Below are 6,911 nucleotides of genomic sequence, written 5' to 3' on the forward strand. Positions count from 1 at the left end.
AACCTCTCACAGTCCCTTCCCTGATTTAAGAAGGCTGCAGGTTGCTCACTGATTCGTGGTTTCTTTCGTTTGTTTCCAACCGGGAGAAAATTAAGCCCTGAGATACTCCAGCCAGAACCAGAGCAACACCGGGAGCATCAGAACAGGAACCCAAGACTGAATATATTGTCATTCAATTTCTCACAATAAAAGCACCAAGCAAAAGCGACTCAGTTCTCCCATAGTGTTATTGGAAAAGGGGTGGGGTCAGGGAGTAGCGCCCACCCAGGGGAGACCTGATACAGTCACAAAGGCCCTATGGAGCACACTACATCTCCACCGATGGAGCAAAAGCAAATAGCAAGCTGGCTGAGAAACAACAATAGGGCGGAAGATGAACAACACTGGCGAACCTTGATCAACCCCCCCCCGCCCCCACACTTTGAGATCACACAGCCAGTGCAATGGGGGGGCCACACAAACAAAAAATCTCATGGAAACACCCACATTTTATGAGGTGGCGCTCACCCCTAGGTACCACATGGAAGGCCCTTACGACATCTTAACCAGAACTAATATCCTCTGACTTTTTGGCCATGTCAAGTCCATGTCTCAGATCACTTTGGAAAACAGAGTGGGTAAAGTTCAAAACGTCACAAGGAGACAGCCATGGCGATTCAACATTCCTGGGCTTTAACGAACATTCTCTCCAACGAGCAGTTCTTAGAGAAGTGCAACAATTTGCAAGTTGGGGCATAGAAGTAACAGAACCCAGTCAATCTAATTATCCCTTCGTCCTTAAACCTCAAAAACAGGGTCCGGGGGCCACATCAATCCTGAAAGTTACCAACCACAACAGAAAACAAGGGGAACATATCAATGAACGCCCTAATACACCAATAAACATTTCTATCTTTCAAAGCGACAGCCTGCGAAGAGTGCTAATGGGTCAAACTAAACAGGCTACAAGAGGCGAGAACTGGCAACAGCACCCCTAGCCGAAATCAAGTCCTCGTTAGTGAAGGAAGGGTAATGTCAGTGTGGGAAGATCAACACCAAGGTCAGAACTCCAACCTCCCTTAAGAACTAACTCTCATATCATGGAACATCGTAGGGTAACAAAAAAGCAGTGACCAAGGAAGTACAGGACTACCTCGCAAAAGGGGACATCATATGCTGTCAAGAAACTTGATCAATGACCTCAACATCCATAGTGGGCTTCCATGAACATCGGATAAATGCAACAAAAAAAAACATCTTCGGACGTCCCTCTGGGGGTCTTTCAATCTTCATAAGCCACGCTCGCAAACTCAAAACCACAGAAATAAGAGTTAACTCGCCAGACCTGCAAGTAATGCCAATTGCTGGGTTAAGGGAGGGCCACCTGCCGTTCAACTTGCTACTCATAAACTGCTATATCAACCCGGCATTGTCTGATGCCAGCATGGAATCATTTACCAATACGCTGGAAGACATAATACTTAAATATGAGCATTACAATGTAATCATTGGAGGAGATTTTAACTCCTTGTGTGCTCATGACGGAACCACGCCGTCATGAGCCGCGGGCGGCGTGTGCTCATGACGGCGTGGTTCCGTCATGCTGCGGCTGATGGCGGCCGCTCCTCCCACGCGGCACTAATTCCCCGCCTGTGCGGGCGAAATAGAGAGTGGGCGGAGTCGTGACGGAAGCACGCCGTCATGAGCACAGCTCGCCCGTGACTCATGACGGCGTGGTTCCGTCATGAGCATGGCGGCGCCGCGCTCACCTCCCCAGCGCTGCGGCGGAATTCGCGCCGCAGCGAAGGGGTTAACTTGAGAGGTTTGGAAAGTGCCCCTGGAAAACAAAACAAAGGGCACAAGGCGGGCCCACTGCTCTCTCTTCTCAAAAATGTCAAACTCTACTCAACTCACTTCATGATGAAACTGCAATCACCCTTTGTGGTGCCCCAAACCATAATTTCGGAACATATCTACTATTGACTATAGTTTAATCAATGAGAAAACGGCTGATAAGTTGAAAGAATTTCAGGTCGACGACAGAGGGGAAAGCGATCATAGGCCTCTATGTGCAACATTCCACCTAGGAATGGAATCAGCAGACTTCCAGAAAATGATGGGAGAAACCATAGGGGAGGAACATTTCAGAGCCATTAAAAGAATAAAATGGACAACCAAACTCGAAGGGAAAATGCAGGAGTGGGTGCTAACGTTGGAAGCTCGAGGACCGCGGGAGACCCAGTCAGAGGTGACTGGTCTCTGGGAAGCACTGACAGAAGACCTGTGGCGGAAGCTGGGCAAAAAACATTGTAAAAAAATACTTTCCCACAAGGCCCGTTTTTCAAAGAACCCACAGATACCGAAGAGCTTGAGCCAATGCAAAGGTGCTCTTATGAAGGCACTCAGAAGAAGGAATAAAAGAGTATCATCGGCAGAGGGGACCTCCATAGCTGTACTGAGAGCTGCCTACAGGAGGAAAGTAGGCGAGCACAAGAGGAAAGAAATGGAACAAAAATGGCTCACAATATTCGCCCTGATAAAGGAAAAGAACAATGCCAAATTATGGCGGTACATCAACCGCATGAACTCTCAGCCTAGGAGCAAGGAGACCATCATCGCAAGCAATGTGTGGGAAGTGTATGTAAGGGGCTTATTCACCCGAGGTACATCAGCTGCTGAGCACGCCCTTCCTAAGAACACCTGGGAAACAAGCACTCACATAGACACTCTCCCCAAGCACACAGATGAAGTAGGATCAACGACGTTTGAGGGCAATGGCTTCACAGAAACAGAAATAATAAGGGAGATAAGGAAAATGAGGAATGATGGGGTGCCAGGCCCAAATGGTATTCCAGCCCTGGCATTTAAATCAGTCCAACCATTCTTTGCCTCAATCCTTACCCGTTTATACAACTTTGCTTACTCAACTGCAATAATTCCACAAACATGGAAAGGATCAATCCTTTTCCCTATTCACAAGAAAGGTGACCATTCCTACCCCGCCAACTACAGGCTAATGGCGCTGCTGGATGTAGAAGCCAAAGCCTTCGCCAAACTACTATTGAGAGAACTAGAGGACTGGGCTAACAACGAAATACTACCATTCTACCAGACCGGCTTCAGGACAAACAGCGCAACAACAGACAACATCATGGCCCTGGCCTATCTCTCAAAACGTGCGGTGAAAGACAGGCACCTGCCGTTGTTTTGCTGTTTTATCGACTACAGCACAGCTTTTGATAGTTGAAAGAGGCAAACTCTGGGGAAAGCTGTCAGTCTGGGGAGTTCCATCAAAGCTTTTGAAAGCCGTCATATCCCTTCATGAGGGGACTTGGGTACAAGTCAAGATTAGCCATACAGCGCTATCAGCAAGAGTGGAAACCAACAACGGACTGAAGCAGGGCTGCGTCTTGGCCCCCCTACTATTTAACGTCTATATAGCAGACATGAGGGAAGCTCTTAAAGAGGCAAGTCTAGTTCCACCGAGACTGGGCACGGCGAGACTGGCAATTCTTCAGTATGCAGATGACACCGTAGTGATGAATCACACAAGGGTGGGACTCCAAAGAGCATTAAAAGAGCTGGGGAAGTATACTAAGGAAACATACCTGAGAGTCAACCAGAGTAAAACCAATATAATGATATTCGGCAGATATCCCCACAAAAAACAAGCAGTCTGGAATTTGGGAGATCACCAAATAGGGACCACCACAGCCTATAATTCTCTTGGGATTTGGCTACATGAGAGGGCAACACCGGCAACTCATATAAAACACTCAACTGCCAAAACCAATAGTGTAATCCTATCAATGAGACGCCTAAGTCAACCCTTGACCAGCCCTAAAGCAGATCCATGTTGAAGGTCCTTAGGGCAAAACTAATCCCGGCCATCAACTATGGTCATTTGGCATTTCCAGGAGCCTTAGACAAACTCATAGCAGCAGCGCAAGTCAAAGCCCACAAGATTGTGCTGCAAGCACCGAGGCACGCAAGGAACATCAGGCTACGGTTGGAACTAGGGCTCTGCAGACCTGAACTGGCCCTCCATGGGGACCTAATTAAGTATTATATTAGAGTTAGGGGCGTGGCCAAGCCGGCGACTGAAATGGCCGCCTGCCTGTGAAGCTCCGATGAGCATCCAGCTAAACATTGTATTCCTGCCATTTCCAGCTGTTGAAACAGCGATCGGAATGGCTGGCAAGCGGCGGAAGAGATCGGGACCCTGCAGAACCCTGCAGATCCCTAAACAAAGATGACTGCTACCTGGAATCATCGTCTCTGGTGCTGGACGGGTGATGCGACATTGCCAGGTGGAGCTCCGGGGCTGTCCGACTCCCGGGCCGAGGGACCCACGCGGGGAAGATCAGCGCTCACGGCCGGATCGGATACTGGCTCCCGTTCTGCTCTCCAGGTGAGGTGGCGCTGCACCAGGCAATCCCCCCCCCCCAATCGGCGGCACTGGAGCCGCGAAAACGATTTGAGGCACGGCGCACATGCGGCGGCTGCGGCGCGGCCTGGATCAGACTGCGGCCTGTGACTCCGCTTTAGCCGTGCAAGAAGCGTGCGGTTGAGGTTGAGGAGCGCACTCTCCCCGGCACCGGGCAGCTGCATCGGAAGGTCGCGATGCCTTTTATGAGGGTAGGAGGCCAGCAATGACTCTGGCTGCAAATACTCTTAGGGCCATGCAAACGCCGCCACCAACACTTGGGAATCTCCTGGTCAATCCTGTTCCCAACTGCACATTATGAGATTGGATAGCTGCCTGTTTGTGCCCCCACCGTCCCACCCCCCACTCGGCAGAAAGAACTGCAACTCTTAAGACACCCGGTTTGGTTATCTCTCCGGGGCCCGCATCATTTGCATGTCGACATCGCAATCTTGCTGCCCCTATCCCCCGAGGGTATGCAGGGCCCCCTTGTGGCACACAGGCACCAATGTCAGTTTGGAGGCTCTTGGACTGAAACGTGCCCATAAGCTGCGACATTTCTACCTTCCATATAGGCCTACCTGTTCGGCTCCTGCTTTCGACGGCGCCACCTATCACACCACTGGTTGCACGCCCCACTTCCCCCTGGTAGGGCCGGACCACGCAGGTGAGCACCCCATGGATGATAGTGCACACATCCCACCAAAAACACCTGGTACCACTGCAGAGCAGGCTTGTGCCAGCGGACCACAACGACACTGCCCCTTCGCGGCATGGGCCGTAAGGACCCCAAGCAGAAGACACTACCATTCGAGAAGCTAGTAGACACAGCCCCGCAAAAAGGCCCCATCATGGCAGAATCCGTACATCAAGCAGAACATGGAGAAGGCCCTTCAGATGCGTCCACCTCACTGCTTCAGGAAATGAGAGCCGATTTTAAAGCACTGGACAGTAGATTCGACTTGCTTGACAAAAACATCTCCAGTCTAGGCGCCAAGATCCAGGTACACGACCGACGGCTTGATGTAGCGGAAGCTCGAATATCGGACATGGAAGACAGAACTGCGCAATCGGCTAAACGTCTGGAACGAGTAGAGCGTATCCTGAAAGAGGTGGCCATCAAAAATGAAGACCTAGAAGCATGCAGCCGCCGCAATAATCTACGCATATTGGGCGTTCCAGAGACGACCCCCACTGGCCGCATTGGACCTTTTTTCGAGACTTTATTAACTGGGTTGTTCAGCAAAGAATCATTTACTCCTGGCTTTGTAATTGAAAGAGCTCATAGATCATTGGCACCTCGCCCGAACCCTGGACTCCCCCGCAGGCCCATTGTGGCACACATAATGAACTTCAGAGACAGGGACACGGCGCTCAGACTGGCCAGGGAACAAGGTGATGTAGACTTGCAAGGCTCTAAACTTTCCTTCTATCCAGACTACATGTTCATGGTTCAGGATGCAAGACGCAAATTCAATGGGGTAAAGGCAGCTCTAAGAAACCTGGGACTACGGTACGGTATGCTTTACCCTGCCAGACTGAAGGTCGACGTGGATGGCAGATCTCGCATTTTCGAGAACCCTACAGAGGCACAAGAGTTCTGTCGTATTAACAAACAGAATAACAATCAGTCCGCCAGGATAGGAGAGGGTCCCTCCCCTCCACACAGTGGGTCTGACGCAAGTACTGATCTTTTTGCTAGCTCTGGCACAGGCTGAGGCGGCTTCTTAACTCACGTCTCATTGTACAAATTATGTTGGGAATATGTTCATCACGTTGCATTGTTGTTGCATTTAGCTGGCAGCTTAGTCGGGCGTTGCCACCCCCCCCCCCCCTCGTGTATCCTTTGAGATTGTTTTGGTTTACTTTGGGGTACTACTTTTTGGGAACATCATACCAGCGTATAGCTACTTGGTACTTCACTCTAGTTCTTCGTTCTGGGAATGGCCCTTCCCCTATTGGTGTTTGGCTGGGTGGGGGGAGGTGGGGGAAAATTCGCATTTGTCCTACGAGGTTATTGAATTGTACGGAATTGTTAGCTATTGTTCATCACTGCTCCTTGTCGCAGCACTACCAGGTCATACAGGTTGCATTATGTAAATAGTCAGGTTTGGTAACGTAGCAGGTCCCTCAGACCTCTCCCTAATGTCTTGGAATGTACGAGGATTGAATAACACCTGTAAGAGAAGGCATGTAATCTACTATCTCATACGTCACAAGGTAGACAATGCTTATTTACAAGAGACACACATCTCTAAAACAGACACGTCACACTTTGGTGCCAGCTAGGGGACACATAGATATTTTGCTAATTATAGCAATTACGCACGGGGTACGGCTATTTTAATACACAAGAGAGTCCCATTCAACCGTGGCGTTGTTATGTTATGTTAAACTTTATTTGTAGAGCGCACGTACACCAGGTTGGTTTCTTGGCACTGTTCTGAAGGTGTTAGACTAAGGTGTTACTTGTATGCCTGTTTAAATAGCCATGTTTTTTGGAGTT

The sequence above is a fragment of the Triturus cristatus genome, chromosome 7 (genome assembly GCF_964204655.1).
Source record: "Triturus cristatus chromosome 7, aTriCri1.1, whole genome shotgun sequence".
Taxonomy (NCBI): Eukaryota; Metazoa; Chordata; class Amphibia; order Caudata; family Salamandridae; genus Triturus; species Triturus cristatus.